The 26,631-nt window shown below is 37.4% G+C and overlaps 1 protein-coding gene across 1 annotated transcript in view; it reads left to right on the top strand.

Annotated features, from left to right (window-relative positions):
• COX7B2 (cytochrome c oxidase subunit 7B2) overlaps positions 1-26,631 on the top strand; it is a 166,800-nt gene that overhangs the window by 60,542 nt on the left and 79,627 nt on the right. The window contains exon 2 of the mRNA XM_079920143.1: positions 19,765-19,820. The gene's annotated coding sequence lies outside the window, so the exon portion shown is untranslated. The remainder of the gene's footprint in view (positions 1-19,764; positions 19,821-26,631) is intronic.

Below are 26,631 nucleotides of genomic sequence, written 5' to 3'. Positions count from 1 at the left end.
TATATATTTTGGAGATTAATCCTTTGTCCATTGATTCATTTGTAAATATTTTCTCCCATTCTGAGGGTTTTCTTTTCGTCTTGTTTAGAATTTTCCTGTGCTGTGCAAAAGCTTTTGTTTCATTAGGTCCCGTTTGTTTATTTTTGTTTTTATTTCCATTACTCTAGTAGGTGGGTCAAAAAAGATCTTGCTGCGACTTATGTCAAAGTGTGTTCTTCCTATGTTTTCCTCTAAGAGTTTTATAGTGTCCAGTCTTACATTTAGTTCTTTAATCCATTTTGAGTTTATTTTTGTGTATGGTGTTAGGGAATGTTCTAATTTCATTCTTTTACATTTTACTGTCCAGTTTTCCCAGCACCACTTAGTGAAGAGACTGTCTTTTCTCCATTGTATATCTTTGCCTCCTTTGTCATAGACTAGTTGACCATAGGTGCGTGGGTTTATCTCTGGGCTTTCTATCCTGTTCCATTGATCTGTATTTCTGTTTTTGTGTCAGTACCATATTGTTTTGATAACTAGCTTTGTAGTATAGTCTGAAAACAGGGAGTCTGATTCCTCCAGCTCCATTTTTTTCCCCTCAGGATTGCTTTGGCTATTCGGGGTCTTTTGTGTCTCCATACAAATCTTAAGATTTTATTGTTCTAGTTCTGTGAAAAATGCCATTGGTAATTTGATAGGGATTGCATTGAATCTGTAGATTGCTTTAGGTAGTATAGTCATTTTCACAATGTTGATTCTTCCAGTCTAAGAACATGCTGTGTCATCTTTGATTTCTTTCATCAGTGTATTATAGTTTTCTGAGTACAGCTCTTTTACATCCTTAGGTAGGTTTATTCCTAGGTATTTCATTCTTTTTGTTGCAGTGTTGAATGAGATTGTTTCATTAATTTTTCTTTCTGATCTTTTCTTAGTGTATAGGAATGCAAGAGATTTCTGTACATTAGGATTGTATCCTGCAACTTTACCAAATTCATTGATTAGCTCTAGTAGTTTTCTGGTCGCATCTTTAGGATTTTTTACATATAGTATCATGTCATCTGCAAACAGTGACAGTTTTACTTCTTGTTTTCCAATTTGTATTGCTTTTATTTATTTTCTTCTCTGATTGCTGTGGCTAGGACTGCCAAAAGTATGTTGAATAATAGTGGCGAGAGTGGACATCCTTGTCTTGTTCCTGATCTTAGAGGAAATGCTTTCTGTTATTCACTGTTGAGAATGATGTTTGCTGTGGGTTTGTTAGGTATGGCCTTTAGTATGTTGAGGTTGGTTCCCTCTATGCCCACTTTCTGGAGAGTTTTGATCATAAATGGGTGTTGAATTTTGTCCAAAGCTTTTTCTGCATCTATTGAGATGATTATATGGTTTTTATTCATCAGTCGTTAATATGGTGTATCACATTGATTGACTTGAGTATATTGAAGAATCCTTGCATCCCTGGGATAAATCCCACTTGATCATAGTGTTTGCTAGTTTGGATTCTGTTTGCTAGTGTTTTGTTGAGGACTTTTGCATCTATGTTCATCAGTGATATTGGTCTGTAATTTTCTTTTTTTCTAGTATCTTTGTTTAGTTTTGGTATCAGGATGATGGTGGCCTCATAGAATGAGTTTGGGAGTGTTCCTTCCTCCGCAATTTTTTGGAAGAGTTTGAGAAGGATGGGTGTTAGCTTGTCTCTGAATGTTTGATAGAATTCACCTGTGAAGCCGTCTGATCCTGGACTTTTGTTAGTTGGAAGATTTTTAATCACAGTTTCACTTTCATTACTTGTGATTGGTCTGTTTATATTTTTTATTTCTTCCTGGTTCAGTCTTGGAAGGTTATACCTCTCTAAGAATTTGTCCGTTTCTTCCAGGTTGTCCATTTTATTGGCATAGAGTTGCTTATAGTAATCTCTTATGATGCTTTGTATTTCTGTGGTGTCCATTGTAATTCCTCCTTTTTCATTTCTAATTTTATTGATTTGAGTCCTCTCCCTCTTTTTCTTGATGAGTCTGGCTAAAGGTTTGTCAATTTTGTTTATCTCCTCAAAGAACCAGTTTTTAGTTTTTTTTGATCTTGGCTATTGTTTTCTTTGTTTCTATTTCATTTATTTCTGCTCTGATCTTTATGGTTTCTTTCCTTCTACTAACTTTGGGTTTTGCTTTTTCTTCTTTCTCTAGTTCCTTTAGGTGTAAGGTTAGATTGTTTATTTGAGATTTTTCTTGTTTCTTGAGGTAGGCTTGTATTTCTCTGAACTTCCCTCTTAGAACTGCTTTTGCTGCATCCCATAGCTTTTTGATCATGGTGTTTTCATTGTTATTTGTCTCTATGTATTTTTTGATTTCCTCTTTGATTTCTTCAGTGATCTCTTGGTTATTTAGTAATGTATTGTTTAGTATCCATGTGATTTATGTCTTTTTTTACCTGTAATTTATTTCTAATCTTATAGTGTTGTGTTTGGAAAAGATGCTTGATGTCATTTCAGTTTTCTTAGATTTACCGAGGCTTGATTTGTGACCCAAGATGTGATCTATCCTGAGAATGTTCCATGTGCATTTGAGAAGAAAGTGTTATCGGCTGTTTTGGGATGGAATGTCCTATAAATATCAATTAATAGTAGGGAACTTTAAAACCCCACCGTGAACAAAAGACAGATTATCTAGATAGACAATCAATAAAGAAACAGTGAATTTGAACAACACAATAGTTCAAATGGACCTAACAGATCTATATATAGAATGTTTCATCCAAAAATAGTGGAATACACATTCTTTTATGATAAAAACTGTCAACATTGGGTGTAAAAGTTATGTACCTCAAAATAATAATGACTGTATTTGACAAGTCCATAGCTAACATCATACTCAACAGTGAAAGGCTGAAAGCTCTTCCTCTAAGATCATGATCAATACAAGGGTGCCCAGTTAAACCACTTGTATGCAACATGGTACTGGTAGTCCTAGCCAGAGCAATTAGGCAAGAAAAGAAATAAGAAACATCCAAATCAGAAAGGAAGTAGTATAAGTGTCTGGTTGCAGATGACATTATTTTATATATAGGAAACCCTAAAGACTCCACTGAAGTCTTGTTAGAACTAGTAAACAAATTCAATAATTCCAAGATACAAAATCAATGTATAAAAGTCAATTGTGTTTCTAATACACTTATAATGAATTATCTGAAAAGGAACTCAAGAAAACAGCCTCATTTACAATATCATCAAAAGTAATAAATTTAAGCAAAGTGAAAGACCTGTACACTGAAAATGATAAGACATTGTCAAAAGAAATTGAAGAAGACATATATACATGGAAAATATCTTGTGTTCATGGATGAGAAGAATTAATATTGTTAAACTATCCATACTACTTGAAGGCATCAAAATATTCAAGGAAATTCCTATCAAATTTCCCATGGTATTTTTCACAGAAGTAGAAAAAGAAATTAAAATTTGTCTGGAACTACAAAGTCAAATTTGACAACCCAAATTGCCAAAGTCACCTTGAGAAAGAACAAAGCTGGAGGCATCGCTTTTCTTGATTTCAAATTATATTAAAAAGCTGTGATAATTAAGAAGTATAGTCCTGGCATAAAAACAGACACATAGATAAATGGAACATAATTGAAAGCCCAGAAATAAACCCATGCATATATGATCAACTAATATTTAACAGGGGAGCCAAGAATACTCAATGGGCAAAAGGTAGACTATTCAATAAATGGTGTTGTGAAAGCTGGACATTTCCATGGAAAAGAATGAAACTGGACTCCATCTTACACAACTGAGAAAAATTAACTTAAAATGGATGAAAGACTTTAAGACCTGAAACCGTAAAACTTCTAGAAGAAAATGGGAAAAATCTCCTTGATGTTGGTGTTGGCATTTTTGGATATGACACTAAAAGCACAAGCAACAAAAGCAAAAATAAATGAGTGGGACTACATCAAACTAAAAAACTTCTACACAGCAAAAGAAACAGTCAACAAGTGAAAAGGCAATCTATGGGATGGCAGAAAATATTTGCAAACCATATATTTAATAAGGGATTACTATTCTAAATATAGAGATTCATACAACTGAATAGCAAAAGATTCTAAATAATTGGATTAAACAATGGGTAGAGGACTGGGATAGGTGTTTTTCCAAAGAAGATATACAAATGGCTAACAGTACCATGAAATGGTCCTTAACATTACAAGTCATCAGGGAAATGCAAATCAAAACCACAATGAGGTATTACTTCACCTGTTAGGATCGCTGTTATCAAAAGGCCAAGAGACAAAATGCTGGGAAGAATGTCGTGAAAAGTAACACTTGTGCCCTATGGTGATAAAGTAAATTGAGGCAGCCATATGGAAAATTATATGGAGATTCCTCAAAAAATTAAAAATTGTACTACTCTTGTGGTCCATCTATCCCATTTCTAGGTGTATAGCCTAAAGTAATGAAATCATTTCCATAGGGAGAGATAGCTGCACTCTCATGTTTATTGTAGCATTATTTACAATAGCCAATATATGGAAATAATTTAAGTATCTGTTGACGGATGAATGGATAAGGATGTCCTATACAGGTTTCACTCACTATTCGAAAGGAGAGTGTTCCTATGAAACCTTTCTTAAGCTGAAATGGTGTAAAGTGAAGAAGCAGTTACCTTAGGATACATACATTTTGCTAATGGATGCACGAAATAAATCTGGATAAAGCACAGATGCTCACAGACACAGTTCAAACTATAGTGGCTTGTTGCTGAGATGCTGAGTGTAGTTCATGGGGAAGGAGCTTGGTGGTGCCACTCTTGCTACTCCAGGTACACACTGCTTATATAATGGCCTCACTGCAAAACAAGCACTGAACACTATTTTTACTTTTTGCCTTTTTTCGTATACGTGAAAAATCCTCTTCAGATTTCTTTTGATTAACAAAAACAGGTTCTAAAAGCCAAGCAGTGTAAAGCAAGCCTTTGAAAAGCAGGAGATATATATATATATATATATATATATATATATATATATATATATAAAATTAATATAGTGTGTTAATTATTGATATTGATAATATATAATCGTTGATGTATAATATTATTCATACATAGTATTTTCTAAATAATATAAATAATAATATTCAGCCATAAAAAAAGAAAAATATCCTGCGATTTCCAACAACAAGGATGGAACTTGAGGGCTAAGTGACATAAGTCAGAGAAAGACAAATACTGTATGATACCACTTATATGTGAAATCTGAAAAAACTGGACTCAGAAACAGAGAGTAGTTGCAGTGGGAGAGAGGAATTGGGTGATGATGGTTAAAAGGTACATACTTCCAGTTATAAGATGAGTAAGTTTGGGGGATCTAATATATCACGTGCTTGAAAATTGCTAAGAGAGCAGATCTTAAAGGTTCTCACCACACACACACACACACACACACACACACACACACACACACACACGTAACTGTGAGGTGATGGTTGTCTTAACTGGCCTTACTGTGATAATTATTTTGCAATATATATGTCAATCAAATCATCACATTGTGTCTCTCAAATGTACTCAGTGTTGTCAATTATATCTCACTAAACCTGGAAAAAAAAGGATTAAGATGTTTTCTTATTAGAACACAGATGGATTTGTATTGAACTGCAAAGCAAGTGCTTTTGGAGGCCACCTACCTTCTTGGATCCTGTCATAAACCAAAACACCTCCGATGGCAACTCTGTTATCCTCTATGCCTATATTCCTAAGTAATTTTTATTCCCTCATTATTCCTCTGTCACTTTCAATTCTGTCACTGCTCAATCTTCCTGTCATTTCTTAGTTTGAATCCAAAGAGAAAAAAGAAGTACATTGGCCCCAGCATTTTTTAAAAATTGAACCAGTTCTCATTTAATGTCACAAACCAACCCAATAGATTCACTGCCCTTGGATTAGATGCCTAGCCCAGGAACACTGACTTCTGGTCCTGTGGGGGCATGGACACGTGGTACAAAGCCTGGCTGCCTAATGATTGCATTCATCGGGGATAATGGCTTCAGCGGCTTGCTGTGGTACTGGCAGGCAATGCATTTGGCCTATGCAGAGTAGCAATTTGTTCTCACTAATAAAACACTGATAAATAACTATACTTTTTTCAATGTTAGTCACTAATTTACATTTTTGCAGTGTCTTATAAGCTAAAATTGTGTTCACTTATGTAACTTTATGTGATACTTCATATTAAAATAAAGTCTTACTCTTTAATTTTTTAAAATATCTTTATTGGAGTATAATTGCTTTACAATGTTGTGTTAGTTTCTGTTGTACAACAAAGTGAATCAGCTATACATATACATATATCCCCATATCCCCTCCCTCTTCCGTCTCCCTCCTATCCTCCCTATCCCACCCCTCTAGGTGGTCACAAAGCATCAAGCTGATCTCCCTGTACTATGCAGTAGCTTCCCACTAGCCATGCATTTTACATTTGGTAGTGTATATCTGTCAGTGCTACTCTCTTGCTTTATCCCAGCTTCCCCTTCCCCCTCTGTGTCCTCAAGTCCGTTCTGTATGTCTGCATCTTTATTCTTGCCCTGCCGCTAGGTTCATCAGTACCGTTTTTTTTAGATTCCATATATGTGCATTAGCATACAGTATTTGTTTTTCTTTTCCTGATTTCACTGTGTATGACACACTCTAGGTCCATCCACTTCATTACAAATAACTCAATTTTGTTCCTTTTTATGGCTGAGTAATATTCCATTGTATATATGTGCCACATCTTCTTTATCCATTCATCTGTTGATGGACATTTAGGTTGCTTCCATGTCCTGGCAATTGTAAATAGTGCTGCAATGAACACTGTGGTACATGTATCTTTCTTTTTTTTTTTTTTTTTGACGGTACGCGGGCCTCTCACTGTTGTGGCCTCTCCCCCTGCAGAGCACAGGCTCTGGACGCGCAGGCTCAGCGGCCATGGCTCACGGGCCCAGCCGCTCCGCGGCATGTGGGATCCTCCCGGACCGGGGCACGAACCCGTGTCCCCTGCATCGGCAGGCGGACTCTCAACCACTGCGCCACCAGGGAAGCCCTACATGTATCTTTTTGAATTATGGTTTTCTCAGGATATATGCCCAGTAGTGGGATTGCGGGGTCACATGATAGTTCTATTTTTAGTTTTTTAAGGAACCTCCATACTGTTCTCCATAGTGGCTGTACATTCCTACCAACAGTGCAGGACTGTTCCCTACGCTCCACACCCACTTCAGAATTTATTGTTTCTACATTTTTTGATGATGCCCATTCTGACTGGCGTGAGGTGATACCTCATTGTGGTTTTGATTTGCATTTCTCTAATGATTAGTGATGCTGAGCATCTTTTCATTTGTTTGTTGGCAATCTGTATGTTTTCTTTGGAGAAATGTCAATTTAGGTCTTCCACCCATTTTTGCATTGGGTTGTTTGTTTTTTTGATACTGAGCTGCATGAGCTGCTTGCATATCCTGGAGATTAATCCTTTGTTAGTTGCTTCATTTGCAAATATTTTCTTCCATTCTGAGGGTTGTCTTTTCGTCTTGTTTAGAGTTTCCTTTACTGTGTAAAAGCTTTTAATTTTCATTAGGTCCCATTTGTTTATTTTTGTTTTTATTTCCATTACTCTAGGAGGTAGGTCAAAAAAGATCTTGCTGTGATTTATGTCAAAGAGTGTTTTTCCTATGTTTTCCTCTAAGAGTTTTATAGTGTCTGGTCTTACATTTAAGTCTTTAATCCATTTGGAGTTTATTTTTGTGTTTGGTGTTAGAGAATGTTCTCATTTCATTCTTTTACATGTAGCTGTCCAGTTTTCCCGGCACCACTTATTGAAGAGGCTCCCTTTTCTTCATTGTATGTCCTTGCCTCCTTTGTCGTAAATTAGGTGCCCATATGTCTATGGGTTTATCTCTGGGCATTCTATCCTGTACCATTGATCTAAATTTCTGTTTTTGTGCCAGTACCATATTGTCTTTTTGACTGTAACTTTGTAGTATAGTCTGAAGACAGGGAGTTTGATTCTTCCAGCTCCGTTTTTTTTCCCTCAAGATTACTTTGGCTATTCAGGGTCTTTTGTGTCTCCATACAAATTAAAAATTTTTTTTTGTGCCAGTTCTGTAAAAAATGCTATTGGTAATTTGATAGGGATTGCACTGAATCTGTAGATTGCTTTGGATAGTATAGTCATTTTCACAGTATAGATTCTTCCAATCCAAGAACATGGTGTATCTTTCCATCTGTTTGTATTGTATTTGGTTTCTTTCATCAGTGTCTTATAGTTTTCTGCATACAGGTCTTTTGCCTCCTTAGGTAGGTTTATTCCCAAGTATTTTTTTCTTTTTGTTGCAGTGGTGAATGGAAGTGTTTCCTTAATTTCTCTTTCTGATATTTTGTTGTTTGTGTACAGGAATGCAAGAGATTTCTATGCATTAATTTTGTATCCTGTAACTTTACCGAATTCATTGATTAGCTCTAGTAGTTTTCCAGTGGCACCTTTAGGATTTTCTTTGTATAGTATCATGTCATCTGCAAACAGTGGCAGTTTTACTTCTTCTTTTCCAGTTTGTATTCTTTTTATTTTTCTTCTGTGACTGCCATGGCTAGGACTTCCACAAGTATGTTGAATAATAGTGGTGAGAGTGGACATCTTTGTGTTTGTTGTTCCTGATCTTAGAGAAAATGCTTTCAGTTTTTCACTATTTAGAATGTTGTTTGCTGTGGGTTTGTTGGATATGGCCTTTATTATGTTGAGGTAGGCTCCCCCTATGCCCACATTCTGGAGAATTTTTATCATAAATGGGTGTTGAATTTTCTCCAAAGCTTTTTCTGCATCTATTGAGATGATCATATGGTTTTCATCCATCAGTTCGTTAATACGGTATATCACGTTGATTGATTTGTGTATATTGAAGAGTCCTTGTATTCCTGCGATAAACCCCACTTGATCATGGTGTATGATCCTTTTTTTTTTTAAAGAAGATGTTGGGGGTAGGAGTTTATTATTTAATTAATTTATTTTGCTGTGTTGCGTCTTCATTTCTGTGCGAGGGCTTTCTCTAGTTGTGGCAAGTGTGGGCCACTATTCATTGCAGTACACAGGCCTATCACTATCGCGGCCTCTCTTGTTGTGGAGCACAGGCTCCAGACGCGCAGGCTCAGTAGTTGTGCCTCATGGGCCTAGTTGCTCCGCGGCATGTGGGATCCTCCCAGACCAGGGCTCGAACCCGTGTCCCCTGCATTAGCAGGCAGATTCTCAACCACTGCGCCACCAGGGAAGCCCTGTATGATCCTTTTAATGTGCTGTTGGATTCTGTTTGCTAGAATTTTGTTGAGGATTTTTGCATCTATGTTCATCAGTGATATTGTCCTGTGTTTTCCTTTTTTCTGTAGTATCTTTGTCCGGTTTTGGTATCAGGGTGATGGTGGCCTCATAGAATGAGTTTGGGTGTGTTCTTTCCTCTGCTATATTTTGGAAGAGTTTGAGAAGGATAAGTGTTAGCTCTTCTCTAAATGTTTGATATAATTCTCCTGTGAAGACATCTGGCCCTGGGCTTTTGTTTGTTGGAGGAATTTTAATCACAGTTTCAATTTCAGTGGTTGTGATTGGTCTGTTCATGTTTTCTATTTTTTCCTCGTTCTACCTTGGAAGTTTGTACTTTTCTAAGAATTAGTCCATTTTTCCAGGTTATCCACTTTATTGGCATACAGCTGCTTGTAATAGTCTCTCATGATCCTTTGTATTTCTGCAATGTTAGTTGTTACTTCTCCTTTTTCATTTCTAATTCTGTTGATTTGAGTCTTCTCTCTTTTTTCATGATGAGTCTGGCTAGTGGTTTATCTATTTTGTTTATTTTCATAGAGAACCAGCTTTTAGTTCTTTGCTCTTGATCTTTGCTATTTTTTCTTCATTTCTTTTTCATTTATTTCTGATCTGATCTGTATGATTTCTTCCTTTCTGCTAACTTTAGGGTTTTTTTTTTGCTGTTGTTCTTTCTTTAAATACTTTACTTGTAAGGTTAGGTTTTTTATTTGAGATTTTTCTTGTTTCTTGAGGTGAGATTGAATTGCTATAAACTTCCCTCTTAGAACTGCTTTTGCTGCATCCCATACGTTTTAGGGCATCGTGTTTTCATTGTCTCTGGGTTTTTTGGTTTCCTCTTTGATTTCTTCAGTGATCTCTTGGTTGTTTAGTAGCGTATTGTTTAGCCTCCATGTGTTTGTATTTTTTACAGTTTTTTTCCTGTAATTGATATCTCATCTCATAGCGTTGTGGTCGGAAAAGATGCTTGATACAATTTCAGTTTTCTTAAATTTACCGAGGCTTGATTTGTGACCCAAGATGTGATCTATCTTGGAGAATGTTCCGTGTGCACTTGAGAAGAAAGTGTATTCTGTTGTTTTTGGATGGGATGTCCTATAAATATCAATTAAGTACATCTGGTCTAATGTGCCATGTAAAGCTTGTTTTTCCTCATTTATTTTCTGTTTGGGTGATCTCTCCATTGGTGTAAGTGGAGTGTTAAAGTCACCTACTATTATTGTGTTACTGTCGATTTCCCCTTTTATGGCTGTTAGCATTTGCCTTATGTATTGAGGTGATCCTATGTTGGGTGCATAAATATTTACAATTGTTATATCTTCTTCCAGGATTGATCCCTTTATCATTGTACAGTGTCCTTCCTTGTGTCTTTTAGTAGTCTTTTTTTTGAAAGTCTATTTTGTCTGATATGAGTATTGCTACTCCAGCTTTCTTTTGATTTCCATTTGCATGGAATATCTTTTTCCATCCCCTCACTTTCAGTCTGTATGTGTCCCTAGGTCTGAAGTGGGTCTCTTGTAGACAGCCTATACACGGGTCTTGTTTTTGTATCCTTTCAGCCAGTCTATGTCTTTTGGTTGGGGCATTTAATCTATTTACATTTAAGGTAATTATTGATATGTATATTTCTATTACCATTTTCTTAATTGTTTTGGGTTTGTTTTTGGAAGTCTTTTCCTTCTCTTGTGTTTCCTGCCTAAAGAAGCTCCTTTAGCATTTGTTGTAAAGCTGGTTTGGTGGTGCTGTGTATTCTCTTAACTCTTGCTTGTCTGTAAGTCTTTTGATTTCTCAATCAAATCTGAATGAGATCCTTGCTGGGTAGAGTAATCTTGGTTGTAGGTTTTTCCTGTTCATCACTTTAAATATATCTTGCCACTCCTTTCTAGCCTGTAGGGTTTCTCCTGGGAGATCAGCTGTTAACCTTATAGGGATTAACTTGTAAGTTATTTGTTGCTTTTCTCTGACTGTTTTTAGTATTTTTTCTTTGTGTTTAATTTTTGTTAGTTTGATTAATATGTGTCTCAGCGTGTTTCTCCTTAGGTTTATCCTGTATGGGACTCTCTGCGCTTCTTGGACTTGGGTGACTGTTTCCTTTCCCATGTTGGCGAGGTTTTATACTATAATCTCTTCAAATATTTTCTCAGACCCTTTCTTTTTTTCTTCTTCTTGTGGGACGCCCATAATTCGAATCTTTGTTCACTTAATGTTGTCTCAAAGGTCTCTGAGACTGTCCTCCATTCTTTTCATTCTGTTTTCTTTATTCTGCTCTGCGGCAGCTATTTCCACCATTCTATCTTCCAGGTTACTTATCCATTCTTCTGCCTCAGTTATTCTGCTGTTGATTTGTTCTAGAGTATTTTTAATTTAAGTTATTGTGTTGTTAATTACTGTTTGTCTTCTCTTTAGTTTTCTAGGACCTTGTTAAACGTTTCTTGTATTTTCTCTATTCTATTCCACGATTTTGCATCATCTTTGCTATCATTACTCTGAAATCTTTTTCACGTAGTTTGCCTATTTCCTCTTCATTTATTTGGTCTTGTGGGGTTTTATCTTGCTCCTTTGCCTGTATGATATTTCCCTGTCTTCTTATTTTGTCTGATTTACAATATTTGAAGTCTCCTTTCCTTAGGCTGCAAGGTCATAGTTTCTCTTGCTTCTGTTCTCTGCTCCCAATGCTGGGGTTGATCCAGTGTCTTGTGTAGGCTTCTTGATGGGAGGGAATGGTGCCTGTGTTCTGGTGTGTGGAGCTGCATCTTTTCCCTCTGATGAGCAGGGCCGTGTCAGGTGGTGTGTTTTGGGTTGTTTGTGTGCTTAGTATTACTTTAGGTAGTCTGTGTATTTATTGGTGGGTTTGTGTTCCTGTCTTGTTTGTTGTTTGGTATGAGGCATCCAGTGCTGGGAGGTGCTGTCAGTTGGGTGGAGCTTGGAATCAGACAGCGGCCTCCATGAGAGCTCTTGGCGATTAATCTTCCCTGGGGCCAGCATTCTCTAGTGTCCAGCATCCTGGACTCGGTGCTCCAACTCCAGAGCCTCAGGCCCAACTTCTGGTCGAGGGACCAAGACACCACAGGTCACTTGTCCCAGCAATAAAGGGGATTTGAAAAAAAAAAAGAAAAGACTAACAAAACCCCAGACAAATGGTAGAAAGTAAAATCAACGAACAGAAACAGAAACAAGGAAACACACACAGACAAAAGAAACAAAAACAGAGCCAAATAAGTCAAATAGAAAGATAACAACCAAACAAACAGAAGACCCAAGAGTGAAATCAAACAATTAAGAAGAAAGCTGACAAAAACCCTAAACCAAAAAACAAAGCCAAAGCAGAGTGCCAACTGAAAAGTGAAGCAAAGAAACCAAGCAAACTGACAAAAATAATATTAAAAAAAAAAGAAAATGAGAAGGGGGAAAGAAGGGAGAACAACAGAAATTCAACATAGAAACAGAAATATACAAAAAAATATATATTTAAGAAAAAGAAAAGATAAAGAAAACTCCAGAGAAATGGTAAAAGCAAAATCAAACAAAGAGAAACAGAAACAAGGAAACACACACACAGGTAAAAGAAACAAAAACTGAGCCAAACAAATCAAAAAGCAAGAGAACAACCAGACAAATAGAACTCAAAAATAAAATCAAACAAGTAAGATTAAAACTGACAAAAACACGTAACCTAGAAACAAAACCAAAGCAATATGTTAACTGAAGAATAAAGCAAGGAAACAGAACAAACTGATAAAGGTGATTAAAAAAATAATAATGATAAAATAAAATAAAAAGGGCAAAAACGAGGGACAAGAAAGCAAAGTAAAAATAGACATTGAAAAAATAATAAAAATTAAAAATATGTTATAAATCATGGAGATCCCAAAAGACTAAAAAAAAAGAAAAAACTAACCAATGAACAAAAAAAAACTAGAACCAACAACAGAATGAATCAAAACATAATAAAATTAATCGTGATAATTATGTTTCCCTCGGGTCTCCGCTATATGTGTCCTCGCCCACGCCATGAGTCACAGCCCACCTCTGCCTCCCCAAGAGGCTCTCCTCTGCCTCTGGGCTGGTGTCTGGACCTGCTGTGGGCCCTGTGGGCACCACTCAGACTGTGATCTGGCCCACTTCCTGCGTGTGCTACCCCCAAAGTCCGCAGCTGCCTGAGCTTCACCATTTTCATTTGTGGGAACACTCATTGTCTACTTAGATATTCCATAGATGCAGCGTCTACCCAGCTGATCGTGGGGATTTAATCTGTAGCTTGTACAGCTGATGGAAAGATTTTCATTCTTCTTTAGTCACCCTGTCTCTGGGGTAAGGTTTGGTTTTATCCCTGCCTCTGCGTGTGGCCCACCTACAGGAGTCTGGTCCTGAGGCTGCCTTGGAGCTCTTGGCTCTGCACCTGTGAGGACCGAGTGCAGAGGTGGTATGACTGCTTGGATATTGGGAGCCCCAGTGGCTCCAAATGCACAGGGAAGCCAGTGGCCATGGGCTTAAGAGATATGGCCCTAATGAGGCCTTTTCTGGTGCCTGGCATAAGGCACGTGAGGGCTAGCTCTGAGGGGGCTTTTCTTTTTATTGCTCGGCAGCTGGCACACAGGAGCCAGCCCTGAGCCGGCTTCTTTTATTGTCGTCAGCAGGCACCGGCATGTGGGGAGAAAGAGGTTACAATAGTGGCTCCTCCCCCTGTGTGTGACTCAGAAATAGCACCCAGTGGCAGTCCAGTCTTCCTCCATAGGCATTCCCTGCTGCAGATTTCCTCCCTCCCATCCCCTCAGTCTGTCTCCCCACAGCCAACAGCAGTTTTCTCTCTGGGCCTGTTCTCCAATCCCCATGCATCAGCTCCCAGCCCCCTTGCACACCTGGGAACACACATCCCAGTCTGGGGCACGTACAGCCGTGGTACGGACCATATGTGTATTTCTCACTCTGTCCCCTGTGCCACAGATTGGCCGCTTCACCTTCTTCTGACAGCCTCAAATGCTTCCCTTTTATCCCAATCAATTTCCCTGTCGGAGAGGGGGTTTCCCCAAATTTGGGAATCTCTCCTCTGCTTCATCTCCCCCACCCTGGGATGCAGGTCCCATCCCGTTTCCTCTTCTCCTCCTTCTCCCTTCTTTTTTTCCATCCTACTCAGTTATGCAGGGATCTTTATAGTTTTTCCAGTGTCCAAGATTTTCTGCTAGTTTTCAGCCAGTGTTCTGTGAGAATTGTTGCATCTATAAATGTATTCCTGATGCATCCATGGAGAGAAATGAACTCCACGTCCACCTACTCCTCCGCCATCTTGAATCTCCCAAGTTTGCTCTTTCCGGGAGTAGAAAATAGATATTAATGTTGAGGTATGTTTTTTCATGCAAGATAACCTATACTGTACAAATATATTGTGCATTTGGGAAAACATATAAGACATGTATGCTCATTCAGCAATCTGCTGTTCTTTTTCTTCTGTTCTTGAAAATGCTCACCAACTTGTTCTAATAAATAATAATTATCCCTGGGTATAGCCATAAATAACACAAAGAATGATAGTTGATAGAATCACAACAGAAATTCTGGAAAGAGCTGTATATCTCACTCAATCCAACACATTCATTTTAGCAATTCTGTGTCAATTTATCCATCTTTCTTTAGATCATTAAGGAAGATATGTGCTCTGATTTTTGCTTTAATCTAATTATCTTTGCAATAAATTCTTAGAATTCATCACCCAGGAAAAACATGCTTTCTTTCATAAAATGAAATACTTCTTTTTGTTGGAAATAAGATTACACAATCTGTATTTTGGTGTTTGTAATAGCTGTGAGAAAGCACAGGGCCAGATTTAATTTTCAAATATACTTATGTGGACATAGTTTTAAAAACAGTTATTGTCTTCAATTCATTAAAACAAATTGTTGAGTGGGTTAAACATTTTGTAGGCCCTTTTTATTTAGCTTTAGTTTGTATATGTTTATCTAATGGTGTATTTCCATTTGCTTGTCTAAATGCATATTTCCATTTTCATGCAAGCCACCTCAATCATTTTGGAAAGTAGCTTTTCAGTCAGGTGATGCTTATTGAGAACATACTGTGTGCTAAAATGTGTTTCAATGGAAAGCTAATAGGAATAAATTCTATGGAAGGGCATACATTCAAGTGACAAAGAAGATTAGGAAAGCCATTAGTAATAAAATAAGTTGAAAACGCCTCCATGCCATGATCTAGTCTTATACTTCCCTTTGTTTCATGGTGCCGAGGACATGACTGAGAATAATGAAGCCTGCTAACCTGAACCAAGTGAAGTACATCAGCAATTGATTTAACTTTTAGCCTTGATGATGGAGCAAAACTTGGGGAAAAGCTGATGATGCAAGGGTTGTATTGCTAGGTTAGCAGAGTATCTACAGATAAATAAACAGTAAATATATATATATATATATATATACGCACATACATACATGTATATGTGTATACACTATATATCAGGCAGAGTAAATGTGTGTGTGTGTGTGTGTATATATATATATATATATGTATATGTTTATATATATAATTGACCCTTGAGCAACACAGATTGAAATTGCAGAGGTCCACTTATAGGCAGATTTCTTTCAATAGTAAATGCTACAATACTACATGATCCGAGGTTGGTTGAATCCACAGATGTGGAACTGAGAATATGGAGGAACCATGGATATAGGAGGCTGACTATAAAGGCATAGGAGAATTTTCAACTGCACTGAGGGTTGACACCCCTGACCCCTGTGTTGTTTAAGAGTCAAATGTGTGTGTGTGTGTGTGTGTGTGTGTATTTATACACACATACAACACATACATATACACACATACATTGATAAAGTATATTGAGGACATAAATGAAAAGGGAGATGTTTGGCACATTTTGGATAGCATTGTTCTTATAGAACAGGAACATTGAATACTTGCGCATTTTTTATCCAATTTGCCCCTCTATGTAACTAAGTGAGTGCTCAGTATATCTTCATTGAATGAATGAATAGGAAAGAAATTGCTTTCAAAGCACTATAGGGAAATAGGATGCTCACTGTAGATAAACCTAGATAAAAGCTGAATACTAGTCACGTTAGGGCACAACATAGTCTTTGATTGTGTGACTGCTTTATAAATAGTATAAGTTTGCATATGAATTATAGATACACAAAAAGAGGCAGGGCAGCTTCTTTCACTGAGCTATATACCTAGTTAATTCAGGGCCTTTCACATAATACATGCTCATTAGATTTGGTTGTATTGATTTAAAAAAAACACGTACATTAAAAGCCAATCTAAGCATATCTAAAAACAAAAGTTTAAAAATAAGTTATGTTAGCTACTTAGTAGTTAAAATGAACTGACTTTGATTAGTATTAAGTGTTAGCCAGTTTTGAAATACCAACTTTCAAAGCCTTATAAACAGTGAAGTAGCACAACTCTGGCACTAATTGGGTCTTCCAGGGAGCCTAATAAGTATGTATGTCTTTTACTTAGCAGTGCCAATTGCCACTTTCTCCTTGGAAGGAGGCTGAAGTGGAGGTGGCTCGGACTTGGCTTCTCATGTCCCTTTCAATGGTGATCACCTATGAGCTGGCTAGACTACTAGAGCCCACCCCCTCAAAAACATCTGTAGGGAAACTCATCATTGCTAAAAAACAGCTGTAAATGTTTCAGCTAATATTCTTAGTGAATGACCACCTAGAGCAGAAAGAACTGAATGCTTTCTGGCTTCTACCAGTACCCACGTAGAATCACTGGCTCTTACCACTTTCTTCCAGGAAGGGGTAACGTAGACGACCCCATGGTTGGAATGGAGGTGGCTCCACCTGGCTTCTCGTGTACCTTTAGTAGTGATTACACATGAGCCTCTAGCAGGTCAGGGGACTCAACTTTCTCTTTGCTCTTTATCTATTTGTCAGATTTCTCTGAGGAAGCAGGCAATAAGTCCCTTGGAGAAATGCTTTTCTCTTGGTTTTCCTCCTACCTCACCAGCCTCTCTTCCTTGGTCTTTTCCTGGCTCTTTCATAGCTCCCTCACCTCTAAATTTTGTAGTATCTCGGATCTTGCATTACTTTTCTATTGGTGCATAACAAATTACCTAAAACTCAGTGGTTTTTAAACAACAGATATATATTATCTCACAGTTTCTTTGGGTCAGAAGTCTAGTGTAGCTTAACTAGGTCTTCTGTAAGACTGCAGTCAAGGTGTCAGCTGGCGTTGGGGTATCATCTGAATGCTTGACTAGAAAAGGATTTATTTCCAAGCTTAAACAGGTTGTTGGCAGGATTTATTTTCTTAAGGCTATAGGAGTGAGGGCTTCATTTCTTGTTGGCTGGGGGCTGGAGACGTTACAAGATGCCAGCTAGAGGCTGCCCTCAGTTTCAAGAGGCTACCCTCACTTCTTTGCCCAGCAAAGGTTGAGGTTCCCCAATATGGCTGCTTGCTTCACAAAAGTCAGCTAGTGAGGGAAAAAGCTCCAGCACAATTGGCACTGTAATAATGTGATCACACAGTGTCAATCACCTGCATGCTGTCATGTATTCTATTGGTTAGAAGCAAGTTACAGGTCCTGCCCACACTCTAGGGAATTGGAATCATACAAGAGCATGACCACCAGGAGGCAGGGATGATCGAGGCACCTAAGAGTCTGCCCACCCCAGGGCTAGTCTCTGTTATCCGTCTTCTCTGTCTGTACTCACTTCCTCTCGTATCTCACGTCTTTAAATACTGTCAGTGATTGGACAACCCTGTTTTATATTTAAAGCTTGATATCCTTCTCTAAACTCCACACTGATATAGCCACTGCTTTCTTTATATTGTTCCTCTTCTGATAGACATCTCGAAATTCATATATCCAAAGTCAAAATAATTATTTCCCCTAAAAGTAACCTGTTTTTCCCATGGTTTCCCAGTCCCACTAAATGGCAGCTCTGTTCTTTCAGTTGCTCAGATCAAAAACTTTTATGCCATCCTGACTCTTCCTGTTCTCTCATATCCAACATCCAATTTATTAAATCTTTATTTTTAATTTGCCATTTCTTGGTTAGTGTACTTATCTTCAGGTAACACTAGGACCTGATCTAAAATATAGGGCACTTGGTGGCTCTCTGGCAACTGGAGTCCTAATGGGAAGAAGTAACCTCTGTCTCCATTTTATACCAGCTGGCTCCGGGCCTGCTTCTAACAGGATGGACCACATGGAACTCCAACACCACTGCTCTCTGACTTCGCTATTGATGGAAACTCTTGTGGCTTTGCCACATGCCAGATTGGTTCATGTCAGATGTTGCCTCTCACCAAACAAGGCTGCATTTGCCTTAATGAACCTCTCCGTACAAAGATTAAGGAGTAATGCCGATAATGGTAGTCACCTAACTCCTCCTAACATACTCTCTCTGCAGGGTTTTCTCCTCTGGGGCCTGTCCTTTTTTCATCCAATGTTCTTTTTTTCTTTCCTTCTCACCCACATTTTTTTGTTTGTTTTTAATTAATTAATTAATTTTTTGGCTGCGTTGGGTCTTCATTGCTGTGCACAGGCTTTCTCTAGTTGTGCCGAGCCGGGGCTACTCTTTGTTGTGGTGTGCCGGCTTCTCATTGCAGTGGCTTCTCCTGTTGCGGAGCACGGGCTCTAGATGCACGGGCTTCAGTAGTTGTGGCACACAGGCTCAGTAGTTATGGCTCACGGGCTCTAGAGCGCAGGCTCAGTAGTTGTGGCACATGGGCTTAGTTGCTCCGCTGCATGTGGGATCTTCCTGGACCAGGGCTTGAACCCGTGTCCTCTGTATTGGCAGGCGGGTTCTTAAACACTGTGCCACCAGGGAAGTCCCTCACCCATGTTTTGGAAAACTGTGTTAATATCTGTTTCTGGGTAGGTAGGGCTTCCTATCATCCACATATACTTTGGTCTAAAGTAATAAATGTATCATTTTCTCCAGGTGTATTTTTACTTTATAGAATGAAAAAAATTGTTCCTATCACTAGAATTTGAGACATTAGTATGATGGCAAATTTGATTTATGGCACAAACAGTAGAGGAGTTCATGCTTGTTTCCCTGAACTCACGTGGAAGAGGTAGCTCCCTATTCTCCATACACATAAGGTGAACCTTGATCAGAACTCTCCCTATTTGAGCTTGGGCACAGGTAGATAGTAACTCATGGAGGCAGCTGGCAGATGAAAGGGGGTGATCTCAAATACATGGGTTGAGAAAAATTTACAAACTCCTTCTGTATCACTATAGAAAGACAGGTAACTATGTCCTCTTCCTTTCAAATACTTTGCAATTCTTTCCTTTGTACTTTAAGTTATTTCTTAAAGTTTATTTAATCAGGTGTCACTCGTATAAAAATATTTACTGTTGGTGAAGTAGTCTATGGTGATTTTCTCTGGGTAATATAGCCCATCCTTACGTTTTGCCTTTTTCTGTTTCATTGAAACCTCACACTAATTTTCTAATTATATTTTTAGGAATCTGAATCTTGAACTTTCTGAGGAGAGCATCTGAGCTTCAGAGTTCCTATCAGGTAATGACAAAATATGGAAAAGACCCATGGTGCTGAGATTAGAATTTCACTGTGAGTGTCAATTTTAGATAATGTTGAGGATCCCTCCTTTTTTATGAAAGAAAGAAAGAAAGTTAAAGTTCTGGTAAGAAATTTTGTAAAAATTAAAATTGACAACAAAACCGTTTTAAAAAGTTGTATGTACTCTTAAGCACTCTATTTATTATTCAGAATTAGCCTAACCACAGAAAGTATAAGAGACATATACCAGTCTAAATAAACAAATGTTTCCAAAATAAGATATTTCCTATCTGTCGAAAAAGTTTTACTTGATTGACTAACTTGATAGTCTTAATGCAATCAGTTGGATGAAAAATAAAATGTGTATTGCCAGCAAACATTTTAGAGAGATAAGCACTTGTTGCAAGTACTATATACATGCTTAGAAAAATCTTTACTTTGGCCAGCTAAGACCACCACATGTTTTAAAATGTCATCCATCATTTCAGTGTTAAGAGCGCCCCCTGGTGTGATTGTCTAATTATGTTTATGAGAAATTTAGGCACTATTTTTTTTTAATTTTTAAAAATTTTTATTGAATTCTTTTTTTTATTGAAGCATAATTGATTTACAGTATTATATTAGTTTCAGGTATACAGTATAGTGATTCAATATCTTTGCAAATTATACTCCATTTTAAGTTATTACAAGATAATGGCTGTAATTCCCTGTGCTGTACAGTATATCCTTGTTGCTTATCTATATTAGACACTGTTTTTAAAACCTCATTTTGCTATTAGATGGTAATAGACCTTCTTTTTATACTCTGCTGACCTGACCAGTATGGTATGTAACTATCTAGAAATATGAATTTAATTTTTTCCTTGCCGTTATCCATGTTTATATCTGGAATCAGTGGTTAGCTTGAAAGTAGAATTTGGTAATAGTAATCCCTAAACTTCTTCAGTTAAAGTTAAGGACCAATAATATATCCTTTGGTAAATGTGAAATTGTATACTGAGATAAAATTTTATAGGATAATCAAATTCTTTGGTGGTAATAACCTTGTTAAATGGCAAATTTCTGTGAACAGTTTCTTTTTGGTAAACTCATGGGCATTTTAATAATTAAACATGAGAATTCAGACATTGCATTTTGATTTTGAAATATTCATTGTTTGGAAAAATTAATCCAAGTTTTAAGATTTTCTTACAACCCAGCAGCCCCCCTATAACCACGGAACTTGCAAATGTAAACATAATAATTCATCCCTGAATCACAATAGACCTCTCATCCATCCCCTAAAATCACCCCCACTCCTGTAAATTCTCATTCGAACTTGGCAGCAGGGTGTCTATTTTATTACTGTCATTTTTCCTTGCATTTAATATTTAGTCCTTTGGGAATAATTAAACCATCCTTGCAAAGTGAAAATGTGCATAATATTCTAAACTACATTTCTGTAAATTTGATAACTGCAATTATATTTCCCCCTACTGTGTCTTCTCCAAACTTAGATTGTTGTGATCGTTTTAACCATTTCTCATAGGTTCTATGTTCTAAACTTGATCATTTACAGGGCTATCACACTGAGCTGTTTGGAATAGACTGCTTTTACTTTCATTTTCTTCTGTATGGTTCCTCTTTCAATTGAATTCTGAAGCCATAAGCTTAGCACAGTATTTATATTATGTCCTGGCCTGTTAAAAGGAAATTTTCTAAAATATAGAATAAAAAAAAATCAGAACAGCGAACCTATCATAGTAGACCTGTGTTTGAATCTGGTTTGCAAATTTATTAGCATCGTGACCTTGGATAAGTCAGTGAGCCTCTCAGAGCCTTAATCTCTTCTCCTGTAAAAGGGAAATACAAATCAGTACTTTGCAGAATGTTGTTAATTCATCTTTTATGTTAATATGTATTTGAGATTTATTATCTGCCAGATTTAAGGCTGGATGCCTCATGAGCATTTAGTTCTCACAACAGTTCTGTGAAGTAGGTGCTTTTATTTCTATATTATTGATGAGGCTTAGAGAAGCTAAGAAGCCTGTTAAGTGCAAAGGCCAAGATTCCAATCGAGGTCCTTTTGACTTAAAATGAGCTTATAAACACTATGCTTCGTATATGTTTTAATCCTACTTACTCATTTCTGCTAATTTATTGATTTTGTTGTCCTTAAGGTCAGATTATCTCCCAATGCACAAACATACAGGAAACCAATCTTTTGAAAAAGAAGAGCTGGATCTTTTAACATGGATGCTCTTCTTGTCCGAAAACCAGAATTATTTTGAGAATTTATTCTTCTATACAATTTTTTTCAAACCAGGCAATGCACTAAGAGATCCTTTGTTATTATTTTCGTTGAGCTAATAGCAGTAACAAGGACTATTGGGTTGGTGAACCTTAAGGCACCTTCATGCAGAATATAAAGGCAGGATAATAGAATGCTAATTTTAGGCACTGTTGCATGCTTCCACCTCACCATTTCTGCTGGTTTTCTCTGGAGCTGGGACCACAATCTATTCCTTTTTGCCTTGCTGTTCTTATTTAAGTATCTAATTACTTGGATTGGCTTTGTGAAGACTACATCATTTTCCTTATGGTTTAAGAATTTTTCCTCATATTCTAGATACCAGATTTTATTCATTAATTGCTACAGAGGCTATAAGTTTCTCGTTTCGCTAATAAGTTGTTTTGAAGGCTACTAAGTAACTCACCATGGAAACATGGTGTGAACAGGCTTGTCCTTTGCTTAATAAAATCTAGTGTTTCATAATATTCCTTTGGTCCTTGAGATTTGCTCTAGGAAGTAGGCTGTTCAACCATGATTCAAGAGCACATTGTTGGGTTTCTCAATGGCTGAGTGACTGTTTTCTTGTTGAAGTTGCCTCATGTGCTTGGGTCAGATGTATAGGCATTAATGTGAGCAGCTGTGTATATTATTATGTCTTACTGAGGTTGCACATTACGCCAAACACCACTGCCACTAGGAAAATCAACTCAATCATCATCATTGAATCCATGAATGAGTGAAGAAATGGGAGTTGTTTTAGTTTTCTACCCTCATTTCTGCCCCACTCCTACACTTATTCCCCTGACTGCCTACCACACACATGTGCACACACAGCATTTGGTGAGTTTGTTCTTGGACTTGTTTAATGTTTGTGGAATCCAGTCTTTTTTTCCAAATCCTCTGATATTGTTTTGGGTTAAGCCCTCATATTTTTCATTTGAACAATTGGAATACTCCTTTAACTGAATTCTGTCTCTTCAGTGTTACATGCCTCCAGTAAACTGTCCCTAGTAACACCAGAATAATTTTCCTAAAACATAGAACTCATAACAGCTTAAAATTATTCATTGTCTCATTGTTCAGAAAGAGCCTTTGGTTCTTGCTTACTCTCTTCTAATTTGTCTCCCTACCATTGTCTTTACCCTCTGAATTCTGTGCTTTGCTCCACTGAAAAATTACAAATCCCAGAATGCTTTTCACTTCCTTTGCCTTCCTGTGCCTTTATGCACTAATGCACATGCCTTTATGCCAGTAACACCCTTCTGCACTTCATTTGGCGGGCTCCACTTTCTCCTCTAAGACAATCCTTCCCTGACAAAATTCTCACCCCACAAGCACATACTCAGTCTAAGTGCTTCTTCAGGGGAATTGCAAGATCCTGTGCTCACTTCTGTTGTTACAAGGTTTAGATTAGGTGGGCAGCTTGAAGGCAAGTATTATGGTATATTATTCAATGTACCACAGAGCCAGATATTTAGAAAATGCTCAGGACAACTTTATTTATGAAGCCCATGAAGAGGCTTAATGAAGAATAGAAAGATACTGTGTTAGGATTCCCACGAAGATCTCATGCCTCAGTCAGGCTTCCAAGCTTGTAGATCAAAATGTCTGACTTCTGTCAGCCATTACTGGGCAAGATGGTGAAGCAGCCATCAGTTGACATTATATGCTCTCTTTCATTTACATTGAATCTTTTACATTTTCACTTAAATTGACTTTTTCCCAGCACTCATATACGCCTCAGTACCCCTCTGTGACAGTGATTTTTTGTGGCTTAATATTCATTCTCTTCTTCTTTTTACTTGTGGTGTCAAGAGAAGAAAAAAGACCACAAGCCCCCCATTATCTCTTTCTCCTTTTTGCTATGGGAGACAATTTGCCATAATTCTGTCCAATGAAATATAAACAGGAATCTGATGGAATTTCTGGGAAGTCTCTGTGTTCTTGCTGTTGATGGTATCTTGTCTTCCTTCTGGCCCTTTCTTTCTTCCTTGCTCCTGGAAGGTACACACGATGACTGGAACTGGAGCAGCCACCTTGCTGCCTTGAAAGGTTAGGAATATTACTGAGATTTTAGCCATGACATACCTGAACTTTCAAATCAATAACAGTAATTTCCTTCCCTTGGAATTCTCATTATATGAGCAAAATTTACCGTTTTGTGTTTAAGCCATTGTTATTTGAGTTTTCTGTTGCATCAACTGACTCACTTCCCAAACTGATACTTCTTACATTTTAAATGAATGCATTAGAAGTTAGTGGTATAAGTTTTCTACCTCTCCACCTATGTTTTATATCTGTTAACTCAACAACCATGTATTTAGACCTACTGTCACCATGTATGTACTACCCTAGACACTAAGATATAATGACTGGAACACCATGCCTATGTAAATGGCTTACAGTCTCATGGGTGCATAGAAACAAAATTAATTATGATATTGTGTATTAATAATGATTAACTATGACAATATGAGATAGAATATATAATACAGCAAATGCCACAGCAGTATATGTAGAAAAGCCTGAAGGTAAACAGAAGAGAGTATTTACAATTTGATCAAGCTCTCCTAAAAATAAAATCAAAATTTTTTAAATCAGAGAAATGAATCTCTCATCTGGGATTTCAGGCACCCTGAACAGGACTTAATCCTTGTGCCTTTTTAGTGACAGCGTAGGTGGTTACTTACCTTTATGTGTCAGCCTTCTGCCTCTTACTAATAATTAAAATGAGCACTGTCTAGGAGACCAGAGATAAAATCCACACTTTGAATTGCTGACAGGCTGTCTTTGGAAAGCCAAACTGGTGAAAAGCAATTTGTGGAGAAGGAGGGACAAGAAATGACACAGGAAGTTGCCAAGGATTCAACTGACACACAGAGTAGTAAGCCAAGAGCTGTGACAAGGATGGCAGTAAACAAGAAACCGAAGCTCTGTTGTTGAAAGGCAAGAGTTAGGTAGTGGAGAGAGACATCAAAGCATTAGGCAGCCAACATCCTGGAACAAACTCACAATGAGGGAGAGCTAGGGAACAAGCCTCCTCAGGAGAGCACAAAAATAGGCTCCAGGACTCCAGGACTCTCGCTGAAGTCTGTGAGGAAGGCCAGAAGAAGATCATAATAAGGACACTATTTATAAAATCACAGCAACTCAAAGGAGTTAAAATGAGAAAATGGTCTCAAAGTAAAGCATAAAAATTTTAATCAGTCAATGTTTTGAAAAGACACGAAACACTCAAAGAAGCTGATTCAAAAAGAGAGTCCAGGGACATTGGCATTGATTTCAGTGCTTGATCTTAAGGTGATTATTTTTGGTACAGATTTTGAAATGAAAAAAAGCTCAGGAAAGGCAAAATCAATGTGGAATAAAATTTCTGGGATTGGGCCAAATGCCATTCAGAATTCTCAGGTCTTGGGATAAGCTACAGAACTGAGCACATTACCATTTATTCTAACTGTGACACAGGGTTTTCCCAGAAGATGAATGAGAGGAAAGCTGCCAGTGATCCAGGTTTGAATAATAAGGACTGACCATCTCCAGTCTACCACACACGAGAGAAGCTATGAATACCAATAAGGCATCAAGACATGTTGTGTGATCACAGAATACTCCATACTTTTACTCTACTCAGGATTAATGGACCAAGTTATGCTTGGTCCGTTAATGCATGACCACCAGGGTCTGATAGAAAATTATAGATACTCTCCTAGGGCATAAGTCCAATCTTCCTAAAAAAAACAGGGAACAACTAACATGAGTAACAGGTATTTTGGCTTCTGTGACCATATTCCATCTGTACTCTTCATCTAATGAGGGATGCTAATTACCTGTTCTAATGAAATTTGATCAAGAGTGGTTTTCTGAGATATATATATATCATATATATGAGATATGTTTGCATTTTATGTATTTTTATATCTGAACTATATTGAATCACTTATAATATTACAAATTATCTAAATTATTTCTAATGTAAGACATACAGGTAGTTCATTCATGATGTTTTTTTTTTACTTTTAAAGTGCTGCCTCTGAGGAAGCATGATTATTTTGCATGATGTCAAATGTCATAGAATAGGGATTTGACCTAAATAACTTTTAACTTTCCTTCATCATTTGATGCTGATCTAGAATATGCAAATTCACCTAAATTTTCCTAGAAGCTATTTTGCTTGCTTTGCCTCATCTGTGAAGCAGTAATGTGCTTTCAAAGAGTATACTGTTTTCTAGATTTACATTCTATGCATCCAGAATTCAGTAAATACCCATGTTCACTTTATCCATGTCTTCTTTGTTTACAGTAATTTCAGTTATTTCAACCTCAGTCTTTCGGAATGAGGAGTTCTGACCTTTGGTATCTTTTTCACTTATAAATCTGTTCTATGGTTTATTATTATTATTGTGCTTCTCCAAACCTTACCTTGCTCTTTGGTATTTCTGAAATGTGGCAGCAAACAGCATGAGGCTGCATAGGAACACATAAAACAGAATGTTATAAAAAACTCTTTGTGGATATTTACTCATCATTACTTTTCTGAGA

This window comes from Stenella coeruleoalba (genome assembly GCF_951394435.1).
Source record: "Stenella coeruleoalba genome assembly, chromosome: 4".
In the NCBI taxonomy this organism is placed as follows: domain Eukaryota; kingdom Metazoa; phylum Chordata; class Mammalia; order Artiodactyla; family Delphinidae; genus Stenella; species Stenella coeruleoalba.
This window is presented reverse-complemented; position numbering and strand designations above follow the sequence as displayed.